The following is a 12,623-nucleotide window of genomic DNA, read 5'->3' as shown; positions in this document are numbered from 1 at the left end:
CAAGTTTCGATATATTTAATAGGGCTCCATCTACCTTATTATTTCTGCCTATTTTTACTCGCTGTATATAGTTGTATTTCATTAAATTAAATTGATTAAAAACTAAATACTAATTAAATAAAATGAACTAAACAATGTGATCGTTAAGGTATAGGACAGACTTTTATTAAGCTCAAGATCAGAAGCTTCAGTCCTTGCTAGCGTCTTAGGTCTTCAGTTCTCATCGTCCTGTAAAAAGGATGTTTAGGACTTTCTGGACGCACTGTAACTCTAGCCGTGTAAATAGGCCATTTTTGTCTTGGTCACAAATTCTGTACATCTGCATCATAGCCATATCCATGGGCGATCTTTTCAAAGTAGCCAGATTTCTTAAGGGAAAAAAAAAGATTATGTTCAAAGTATATTTATATATTATTTTAAACCTTTACTCATTACTGTATCATTTTGGGTCACTGTCATCGCGTGATAAGATCCTCATTGGTAAAATTCAACATTTAAACACCTTATCAGGATGAACTGAAATGCATGACGCGTAGGACGTAATCGTCTTCTTATTTGAAGTAACGTCTGTATCATATAAGATAAGATATTTCTAATTTTGCGTAGGATTATTTACCGAAATTCGGCTTGAATTTATTTCCTAATACAAACTCCTTATTTTCACTTATAATTTGTATCCTTACCCAAACTGGGCCCCGCGAAATCCGTGTCGCATTGGGCCCCACAATGGTTAAGTCCGGCCTTGCTATTTTATGACTGGTGAATACTACTTGTTCTCCCCCCCCCTTTTTTTTTTCGCCGCTTAAGCCACGTGGGGTAACTCTAGTACGACTTGCAGACATAAAAGAGTGATCTTTCCATGACTTCTTGGTGGTGTCAGGAATAATTGAGCCATGAAGAGAATTATATGTATAAAGATTATCCTAGAAATGGATTGGAAGTAGTCTCAGTTTAGTATTCTACGGTGTTTGGTTGGCAGACTTATGCCACGATACCAAAGGATAGAAATGACATCTCTCCTTCCCCCTCACGCACGCTACGAGGTTTTCTTTCAGTCATTTCTCGAGGGGGGGGGTGGAAGTGAACAACTAAATCCCTCCCCTCCTTTTTTTTTTCTCCAAGGAAAAATGATGACAGAGTTGATTTGAGGGAGTGTGTGAATAAACTGAATGTTAAATGTTCAAAAAAAAAAAAAAAAAAAAAAAAAGAAATCTCGCTTATATTGAATGAACTTTACTTGATTATTGTCACTGGTCGCCGGCTGTGCTTTTTTGTCTAGTAAGTGTACGCTTGGGGAGGGGGGGGGAGAGCACCGTTCAGTCGTTGCCATATATCTCAATATCGCAAGACGTATCTCCCCTTAGCTTAGTGCATTTTTCAAATAATAATAATAAGGCTTGTCTTCGAGTCCAAAGATTAGTGAAGAATGCAGTATTTCCCGTGGCTGCGCTGCCCCAGCTGTGACCTACGTATAAAATAAAATAAATTAATAGCGACTTATTGATTATCTAATTGGTTGCCATCGACAATGAACAGGCTAATATTTTCAAAGTTTCAACTTAGTCAGAGAGTGAGAAGAGGGAGAAATAACGTGTAAAACTATTTTGACCAGACAGACAGACGCAAGGACTTGATATAAACTTAGTAATGAAAACAAGACTACACGCTAACGGGTTCGTCCGCCTCTAATGCTGTAGTTTTAATGTTGTTACAAAAAATTGTAACTTTTGAACTGTGCTGTACGGCGCCGAGCGGTAAAGTGATTGGCTTCCGACCCGGGAATCGGGGTTCAAATCCTGGTAGACTGGGATTTTTTATTTCGAGATCTTTTGGCGCCTCTGAGTTCACCCAGCCCTAATGGGTACCTGGCATTACTACATTAGTAGAGGAAAAGTAAAGGCCGTTGGTCTTTGTCATAGCCGTGGGCATGAAAAATCAACAAACTAGACAATAATTTCTGCTATCGCGAGGCACCCCCATACCAGGCCTGGGCCGGTTTCCCCCACTCGCCAATCCCTTAGGCCGCCTCTGTTGTTGAATGGTAGACTTATAAAAAGAGAAATTGGATCTAAGATAATACCCACCCCTACACAAAAAAGTAACCTCTTAACGTAGAATTATAATATAAATGTAAACTATCCTCCGCTAAAGTACGAGGTTATAAAAAGCATTCTTACAAGAAAAAAAATCTTCACGATAGTAAGCTAATACAGAACTCTGGAGATCGAGTTACACAAGAACTGGGTAATTGGAGCGTCCTTTTAAAGGAAAGATATTAGTAGCTTCGGCTGTTTTAAAAATTGTGCTGGTAATTTGTCTAGATTTATATTTTGTTTGTTTGCAGGAATAGAGTCCGTAGTGGTTCCCAAACGTTTTCGTTAACAGAACACTTCGCATATTCTGAGTATTTAGCGGAACACTTCGCATATTCTGAGTATTTAGCGGAAAACTCCGCTTATTTGGGGGGGGGGGGTAGGGGAAGAATTATTCACGTGATGGCCTACTAGTTAATTATTTCAGTTGGTCGTGGAATACCTATTCAGGCCTCCCGGAACACTAGGGTTCCGCGGAACACAGTTTGGGAAATCTTACCCTATAGCTACACCGCAAACATTTTGAGTCAATTCCCAGTGTTTCTCGTGACTTGCTGCAGGCAGTGAGGATTGGATAGCACAAACCATGTTATCGTGACCACGATATTAGCTGTAGGCTACAGCAAATTAAAAACTTGAAACAAAGAAATCCAGAGACTGAATCTGGATCTAATAATTTCTATTCACAGATCAGTTCGCACGCAGTTTTTTTTTTTCAGATTCTGGTTAATGTGTGACTACGTTTAAATGTGTTTGGATTGGGGGGGGGGGGCAGATACACATTAGTCGCGTGATTGGTGTGTGAAGTTGGCGCGCTTCTGTGCTTGATAAATCTTCTTATCTTGGGCCTATACATTGCAAATCTTCCTTCATGTATTAATGTAGTGGTGCATATTAATAACAGACTTAAGCTCTGACAAGTCATTGGTTGTCTTGCCTGATTCAGGTAATCCAGTGCTCTGATGGTAGGCCTACCAGTGAAAAAGATACTTTTCAATATCATGCTGTTGTAAATCCAAGGCCAGCAACTCAACGAATGGGAAATAAAGACGTCTCTCCCTATCCCTGCTATTTAGCGGTCGTTGTATTCACCGTAACGTACTGGGGTGTAAAACTATCGCAGCGGTTACATCACAAACTGTCCTTATTCCCCGGACTTTTCTGACTCCATCAGATTAAAATTTGCCTTTTACCTTTACGCGCAGACAAATCCCTGTTAGATAAGCCTTTGCCATGACAATTAATAAAGCACAAGGCCAAATGTTCAAAAAAGATATGCATCTTCCGGTGCCTAACGTTTTGTGAATTTGCGAAATTTCATCATTTCAATTTAAAATCAAAAGTTAATTGAACATTTCTTAGTCATCAGTTGGCCGCATAATATCAAAATAATCATTTCTAGTCTAGTAATTGTCAGGTCCAGATTTTCCCATTTGCTTTGGGCCTCCGAGAAATATTTAGTAGGCCCTACTGACATTTAATACCTGCACTTACATAGAGCTTTTAAATGGCCCCCATATCTCAAATAGTTTAAATACGCTACTTATAATTGCGATTACTTTCCTTAAATTACTTTCTAAATACTTTTGGTTTTACTTTGTAAAAAAAGAAAAAGTAAAAGTACTTCATAAATCTCTGACTGTTGCATTTCAGATTATGTAAATTATTATTATTATGATTATGATTATTTTCACAAGTACTACAAAGAGAGTTTTCTATTTGTACAAAATCTAAACAAAAAAAGACTAACATTAAATGCCTCTCAAAAAAAGTTTACTCAACATTTCTTATTTATAGCACTCATGAGGTAGGCACCTACACTCTCATTAACTAAAATAGCACGTATTCCTTTTAAAATAATGTATGCAGTGAGGTTAAAGATAATGTCCTTCACCTTTAAAGAATGAAGGTCAAAGGTAAGAATATGGAAATTGGAAGCTACATTGATATTACTTTTGTAACAAAGTTTCAATTAAGTGCCATTCATGATTCTTCAAACTAGAAAAAAAAAATGAGGTTTAAATTCAGTACATAGCTCCTCTGAAAGAAAATATTATGAAAGATTGTAACAGCCAAAACAGTTTTCAATTAAGTAGTTATTTTGTCCCAAAGATATACATTAACTTTCTAGGAAAATCGTTAGCGTCGTTTTCAAAATACAATAACCATTTCCTACAACCATAAAGGGTGCATGTACGGATAATTTGAAGAATGAATGAACAAAGTAACGAACACATCGTCGCAAGGATTTTCTTACAATTAATTCTACCTTCTCATTATAGTTTATTTACCCTACATAGTAGGGCTTGAAAAATTTGGTTTTAGACTCATTAAATTGCTCCTTTGCACGGAAATCTTTAGTAAAAGGCGAAAGATTTACTCGATGTGCAAGGAAGCCAGAGTAAAGAAAATTTATAATGCAATCAACCCCATTAAAAAATGTTCTATGCAAAATATGGTTCTTTTTATATGTATTTATTGACATAAGATCATAAAAAGCAAATAAAATTTACAGTAACATGCATTGGGCACTAAAGAACTGTTTTTAAAACATTTATATGTATTTAGAACTTAAAAAAAAGAGATAAATATCTGCAGTGTATCGCTTTGGAGAAAGACTTTCGCCCTAATGGTAATAAGGCAAGAGTTATCCCCCATGCATTTTACCAAGGATAATTAAATTTGTTGATGCTCTCCCTTTTATTATTTACTATCAGGGGCTATATATAGATCTATCATGTGTTGTTAAAATTAATCACCGAAAGAATAGCCTAAACGATTTATACAGAAAGACATATCTAAAGTTTAGTATTTGTCTGTAGTGAAGATTCCCTAATATGGGCTATAGGCCGACCTTGGTGTGACTCTATATAAGCTTGTGGCATTCTTAATACGAAATCTAGAACTAATATTATTCGAATTTAAAATCACTTTACACGAACGGATATAGCGATACAATAATTTTTGATAATATCAAATTTAATAAACTATAGTGACTGATTAACCATAAATGTAAATCAAAGATGTCATCTAGAAGTCAAATAGTTACTTTTATAGTACTTTCTCGAATGTAAAGTTGCTTATGTAACGATCTGTCAACATAATGGACACTCTGTCAATCAGTCAATTAATTTATTCCGAACTGAATTCTCTCTTTAATAAATACGCTCCCCCCCCTTTTTTATATATATATATATATATACATTATATGTTGTAATTTCTCTGTTAGGCACGTAGTGTTATTCCAGCAAAAATTGCATTACTCGATAGCAGTGTTTTCGATCAATTCGAGTTGTGGCCCCTGTTCTGCTTAAAGTACCCCCCCCCCCTTTTTCTCTCTCCCACTTTTTTTTTCTTCCAGTTCCCAGCATATCGTCTGCGAGTGTATTAAATCAGCGGGTATCTCTTTTTCCCGCACTTCTATCTTCTATCTTGTGCATGGCGTCAAATTGTTTTGGGTTGATAATTAAAACGTCACTCCTAACAATGAAACAAAATGTTATTTCCTCGGTTAGCTCACTGCCCTCTTCATCTTCTAGTACATCATGTATAATATATTTTTACTTTCAAAATCTTCTGAGAACTTACCTATATAACCAATAAAGGATGAAATCACAATATTCCATATATGACAGCACTCGTGCGGTTTGCGCGCTGGACTGTCGTTCGGACTTACGATGGTCCGGGGTTCAAACCCATACTGCAAATTCAAAGGTTTTTTTCGACATAGACAGCTATTTTAAGTTCTTTGGGACGTTTGCTGTTCTTTTTCGGAATGTAAATAAGCTGTTAATTGTTTTAAATTTAAATTAAATCAAAACAACATATAGACACTTACTATTACACGACATCAACAGACAAACATTAAATGAATTTTTGTGGCTGAAAGTAAAACTTTGTAACATGACAACGAAGCGGATTGGAAGATGCAGACTTACATATACTGTTCGTCCAGGACGTATGCAGTGGCCGCTAGTAACAAGCACAACAGAAGGATAAGAGTCACAGGGACCATTGTCAAAGGCTGTCTTTACTTTCTAGTACTGCCCCTGAAGAGGTATAAACACTTTGAATAGAGCACTCAGGTACTTTGAAAATACAAAAAATAAAAAAACAACAAAAAAAACAACAACAAAACACAAGCACTTTGAATAATTGCCTACATTCATATAAGGGCCAGGCCCATTATTATTCATCAATTGCCCTATTAAAAGCCGAATAGGCCCTTAATGTGTTTGTTTGTAAGTTACATTAAATCTTGTTTAAACAAGTAAAATAAAAAAAAAATACTTACAAAAAGACTAACAACAATAACAAATATTGAATGAAATTGAAATTGCAGCAATTATTTTGAATCAATCAATTTTTAAGAGATCTATACCAACAATAATAAACTTGTGCGATTGGAAATAGTTATATAATTGTTTTTGTTTAAAACGGAACTTTCATGCTTATAGGATGCTCGTGCACTATGGTCCAATTACTTTTGTGGACCCGTGGGATGCCTTTTGTCTCTGATGCAATGGACCTCATTCACCAATCGTAAACAAACAACATTTAGTCACGTGATCTTATTGATAAAACAACGGGAAAAACTGTCACGTGACAACCATCAAAAATTAAACGTGAGATCGTAAATTCTATAGAAGAGATAGAACACCACGTGCTAAATGTTGTTTGTTTACGATTGGTGAATGAGGTCCATTTACGTTTTTGAAGTGAAGATCTTCCCTTTGCAACTTTTCTTATGACTTAAGAGACCAATCCTTGATACACAGCTGTGGTCACAGGTTGGGCATTTCTAATCACCAGGTGCTGTTTCTCTTTCACCCTTCTTTCTACTAGAAAGCAATAACGAAAAAAAAATCTCGAGCCTGAACAATGGAAGGCCCACGTGTTACCACTGAGATATTTTAGTAATTATAAAAAAAAAAGGTTATATAGTCTATTGTTAGTTAAATTTTTGTTTGCGAACAAATTAAATGTAAAAAAATATTTTTTTTAAAAACTTGTTTATATCGAGTGAACTGTGCGCTGCCGATTGGTGTTCGCCGGCTGTACTTGTTTGCCGGAGTGCCTTTTTTTGTGGACAGCACCGTTCAATCACTGTTATATAATCATTATTGCAGCAGGGATTATCTCCCGTAATCTTTGTACATTTTCCATTTAAACAATCTATCATATTTATATTTGTGAGTCGATTAGTTCGTCAGATTAGTGGTAGCCCTGGTAGGTACATTGCACTAGTTTCCGGCGTTAACTTTCACTATTCCAAAACATTTCTACTATCATACTCCCCTCCCTCGACTGTCTCCCAACTTACTTAAAAAAAAAAAAAAAAGAGAGTTTAAAAAAAAAAAGTGAAAAAAAAATCTCTCTCATGCCAACTTTGGTAAACACAGCAGCAAAAAAAAAAAAAAAAAAAAAGTCATTCCTAGAATCTAGATCTCAATCTACAGAAACGTCTCATTCATTCCTATCACAAAACCAACAAGCGAAACATAAAAAAAATTCTTTAAAAATAAACAAACCGTATAGAAGGAAAAGAATTGCACATTTACTGCAAAGCTTCTCAGTACTGTAAGATTTATTTCCCTTTTACCCATATCAAACAATTTATTTAATTACCACAAATGAATTAATTAATTGATTTTTAAAAATTGATTCATGTTTTGTTAAGGACAACAAATAATTGTACAAAGTTTCAACTTGATCCGTTAAAGGGAAGTGGGAGAAATAACGTGTACACAATTTGTACAAGACAGACAGATGGAATGAGTTGATATAAGCTTGTAAAAATTTAGAAAAAAAAGAAAGTAAAATGAAAGAGCTGGCAGCGAGAAATAAAATGGAAAAGATTTTTACAATTACCACGTCTCCCCCCTCCCCGCCCATCGTGGTGCGTCAATTCTTTAATTTCATTTCTGATCTTTTTTCTTAAAGTAGAAAGATAGAGCTTAAAAGATATAATCAAAACTCCTAAAAAAAAATAGCACCCTAAAATAAGAGGTTAAATCGGTCTTGCTTCAGGAAGACAAAATCTATGCTTTGAATCTCCGAGTAGCTATTATTTCTTTTGTTTTAAATAGAGTCATAACTTTGAACATCACATAAAGAATCTAAAGTGCAATGGAATTTTCCCGCTTCAGACTTGAACAAATTTAATTTTCTTTAAAAGTTTTTTTCCTTCAAATTTCAAATGGCTAAAACACAATAGACATATTTGTTTAAACCTGCGATGTTGGTTTGTTTAGGTCGTGGGAAGCCTGGCTTCATATACCAAAGTAACTCTAAATCAAATGTATGTTTGTTTTTTTTCTTTTACAGTCCAGTTATATAGATATTATTTATAATGGCCCTTTATTATTTTTTTTTATCCATGGCTTACAGAATTAGGTGTATTCCTTCACCGCTGTAAACAGTAGAATTTTATTCAAAACTAAAAAACAACAACTCATATTTCTAGCAGTCCCCATTGGGAGCAGCCGTTATTGATTTAGCTTTGTCTGTCTGTCACAAGTGAAATAGTTGGACATTCTATTATTTAAAATCAAAAACTAAAAACCTAAAATGTAAACGACTTATAGAAGGTCTCAAAACCCAGACATGTGACGTAGCAACCTGTGGGCAAAGTGGGGGACAAATAGATGATTGCCACGTCTTACAGACCTGTAACGTGGTAACCATCTAGGACAGGTTGCGACGTTACGGGGCAGTGTTCAGGCCTAAGACAATTGGTCTTGATAAAACACCACACACACACACACACTCCTGTGACGTAGCTAAGAATTTTTGCGATTGTGTCCCCTTCCCCCAAGAAACTAGTAGACTGAATGTGCAGAAAAACAAATCGAGTCATTATCAGTATGTTATCAGTATATTATCAGTATATTATCAGTATGTTATCAGTATGTTATCAGTATGTTATCAGTATGTTATCAGTATATTATCAGTATATTATCAGTATGTTATAAGTATGTTATCAGTATGTTATCAGTATGTTATCAGTATGTTTAGATAAATTACAGAAATGGGAATCAAATTGGAGCATATCTTTCCACCCAGAAAAATGTCAGCTAGTGAGAGTAACCAACAAAATAACAAGTAAAACAAATAAATTCCATTTATCTTATTCATGGTAAACTAATAGCACAGACTAAAAACTCAAAAATACCTAGGTGTTAAAATAAATGAAAAACTATCATGGTACCCACATATTGATGAAATTGTTAAAAAATCAAACAAAGCATTAGGGTTTATTTTAAAAAAATGTCTATAAATCAAATAAGAATAACAAACTAAAATGTTATTTAACCTTGGTTAGGTCAATAATACTTATAATAGAATATGCATCCTACGTTTGGGACCCCTCAACTCAAGAAAAATAAATATAGGCCTAAGAAACGGAACAGACACAAAACAGAACTTCATAACAAACGAATGATCGATCTATGACAAGGTTGCGACTCGATTTTTTTTTATTCACAATCAGTCTACTAGTTTCTTAGGGCAAGGGGACACAATCACACTGGTACTTAATAAAATCACTAAATTTAGAAACCAATCACGACTATAAAGAAGCAATTATAGATAAAACACTGAACCATAAACTTCAAAAACAAAACCTAATAAAATACTCAGAAAGTGCCATTAGAGAATGGAATGTGTTGCCTGAGCCAGCCAGGAAAACCAACTACTTAGCAGAGTTTAAGTCACTGATTAACATGCATGACCAGATTGACACATTGAATATACAGGACGCAATTAAATGTCAACACTAGCATTTTGTGTCTCTATTACAGCTAATAAACGAAATGCCAGATTTTATAGACTTTCTTGACTCAACCTCTTTTGTTTCCACTTGATCACCACAGCTTTTAACATTGTTTTAAAAATTAAATCATCCATTTCCCCAACAACTCTCCTCCTGTCATTGGATGTTAAACTAATTGTAAATCTTGTTCCATTTCATTTCGTCAATTTATAAATCTAACTTTTTAAAATTCTCGTTGAATTAAGTTTTTCTATTACCAGTCCTGCTCATTATTTCTCCATAAGGCAGAGCGCAAAATGTTCATGAATAAATAAAAAAAAGTTCCCCTTTCAGACCTTGCGATCTACAGGGCAGATGATGCAAAATGTCATCTGTGTCTGTGGTTAACGGTTAATGAGGGTGTCATGTGGCCAGCACAATAACGAACCGCCTTTACTTTTCCCCATCTAATGTCAGGTACCCACTAGAGCTGGGTGGACTCAGGGGCGCCCAAAGATCCCGAAATTAACAAATCCTAGTCTTCACCAGGATTCGAACCTGGGACTCCTGGTTACCACTCAGCCACAGCGCCTCCTAAATGTTCATCTATACTGAATAAAAATCCCGCTGAAGCCGTGTTCAAAATAAGAAGCCGTAATCCAAATTTCATTTTAAAGATTTAAAATCATAAAGGTCAAGCCAGTGTGTGGCCAATTAGGTAGAAAGATATAAACTGTCAATTTTCTAGGAAAATCGTTAGAGCCATTTTCAAAATACACGTCCAGTTTCCACCTACTGCGTTTTTGAACCCCATGACGGGTTTGGAAGTTAATTGGAGGATTAAGAATAAAACTTGAGTGTATGTAAATTAGAGCAAATCAATGTTTAATCCAGTGCACAGAGCTGCTATTCGAATAGGCTATTTAAGTAGATCTACATCCATAATGTCTAGTAAATCATTGCTACATTTTACTTACCAGATTCAGGTCTACATATTACCTTTTTGTTTTGAAGAAAATTCCCACGTCTTTTGGAATGCACTGATAAAAAGAAAACTCCTTTCCACCTTAAGTTTTTTTTTACGAATCTAAGTGGACGTAACTGCTTCCATTGACCCCATGTTTATCAAAGAGTTACGCGCCTTGGCTCTATCGATGACAATCGGCAGTTTGAAAAACAAAATGGCGCTGAGACGTGCGCGGGGGCGATCGCACAAGTGCTACCCCGCGGCCATTCTGTTCTCCGCCCACCCTAAATGAGGTAATGGTCACTTTGTCATTCAGTCTATTTTATTTTCCAACGAGATAGCTTCACGGATGAGTGGTTGGTGGCTTTTAGGGGAAGACGGCACATAGACAGGAGGCAGAGGTAATTGATTCAGTTAGACACAAATCACATCTTGATTGATAGGAAATTGATCATTTGAGAAACACGATGGGTCGGGGAGGGAATTGTTGGGCCGAACTTGACTAGCGAGAAACAAAATAATGCTCTATATATTTATATGGGACTTGGAATGATATACAGTAGCCTGGCGAGAGTGAATATGTTACTTTGATATTTTGGTATGATAGTTATATCCCTTGTTTATGTATCTCCCAGGTTATGAATGTGAATAGTCTTGCACGCGTTATGAACTGAATGGTTTAGTCTTCGTTGAATGTATTGAGAGAGTGTGTTAGTCAGTGAGGTCTTGTTCCCGGTCCAGGAAGGTTGGACGTTTACTTCCTGGACTTGTGTGTATATTATTTCTTGAGAGTAATAACCCTGGTCGTGCGGTTTGCGCGCTGGACTGTCGTTTGGGTTTATCGATGGTCCCGGGTTCAAACCCTGCCCGCTCCCATCGTAGTAGTAATTGTTCTTATTAGTATAACCATTTATGAGCCAAGCAAGTATTAATTAATTGGAATTGAGTAATTGTGTAACCCCTAACGAGCAAAATCAAAGACAAGCAAGAAATGAACCCTGACATCTGAGGGCTTCGTCCGGGCAGGTACCGTGTCTGTTGTACCTGTCATCAATCATTCGTCACTTTGAAGAAGTCTATAAGAATAAAGTATTAAGTAAAGCAAAGCAATAGAAATAAACCCTGACATAGCCAGTAGGCCAAATTAAAAAATTAAAAAAAATTAAGGAATAGATGCGATTTAAAGTGTATGTGTGTTGTTTTTTTTAAATTACAATTCATCTTATAAGCTAGCATGCTCATAATGGGATCAACATGGATACGGATCTCTAAAACGTGTCTACCGATTTACCCTGAGATGAACTCATATTGAAAAAAAACAGAGCAGGAGGACTCAATCCTCCCATAGTTCTCTGGCAAGAAACTGGGCCGTTCGGCTTAATGCTTCATTGCTACAAGTCGAGTGACTGCACAGACAGGTCCCCCCTTAGCTCGCGGAGCTGGGGATACTCGCACAAGACGTGCGACACTGTTTCGACGCTCTCTCCACAGTCACGGCATCGGGAGTCAAAGTTCGGGCGGAACCGGGCAAAATATGCCCCAATAGGACCTTGTCGAAGAGAGATTACACTGCCAACAACACATAAGACAAAAACGCAAGTTCCCGGTTTACACAACAATTAAGGTTAAACATTGTTACGAAACTGTCCAAACTTGACGATCACTGGGTTATTGTCCTCTGTCGTAGACACTTGTACGTACACGAACGAAGTCCTTGACATTGGGAATCTTTCGGAAGGACCTGTCTTTATTTCCTTTGGAAGCCCAAAGGCTCCAAGAAACATAAATATTTTTGTTGGTGCGTTTACCA

At 36.3% G+C, this 12,623-nt stretch overlaps 1 long non-coding RNA gene and 1 other non-coding gene across 3 annotated transcripts; both read right to left on the bottom strand.

The window, feature by feature from the left end:
- Nucleotides 1–143: 143 nt before the first annotated feature.
- Nucleotides 144–11,069, bottom strand: LOC106056631 (uncharacterized). Of its 2 annotated transcripts, none has more exons than XR_001215728.2 (3): nucleotides 10,824–11,069; nucleotides 6,032–6,142; nucleotides 144–368 (listed from the first exon to the last, which is right to left on the bottom strand). It is a non-coding gene; the product is annotated as an uncharacterized LOC106056631 (long non-coding RNA). The 2 variants fall into 2 exon arrangements; XR_008776298.1 differs by having other exon boundaries at nucleotides 10,846–11,066.
- On the bottom strand, nucleotides 4,383–4,498 carry LOC129924328 (U5 spliceosomal RNA). The gene has a single exon (XR_008776310.1). It is a non-coding gene; the product is annotated as a U5 spliceosomal RNA (small nuclear RNA).
- Nucleotides 11,070–12,623: the final 1,554 nt, after the last annotated feature.

The sequence above is a fragment of the Biomphalaria glabrata genome, chromosome 1 (assembly GCF_947242115.1).
Source record: "Biomphalaria glabrata chromosome 1, xgBioGlab47.1, whole genome shotgun sequence".
In the NCBI taxonomy this organism is placed as follows: Eukaryota; Metazoa; Mollusca; class Gastropoda; family Planorbidae; genus Biomphalaria; species Biomphalaria glabrata.
Note: the sequence above shows the minus strand (reverse complement) of the source record. Positions and strands in the feature narration are given on the sequence as shown.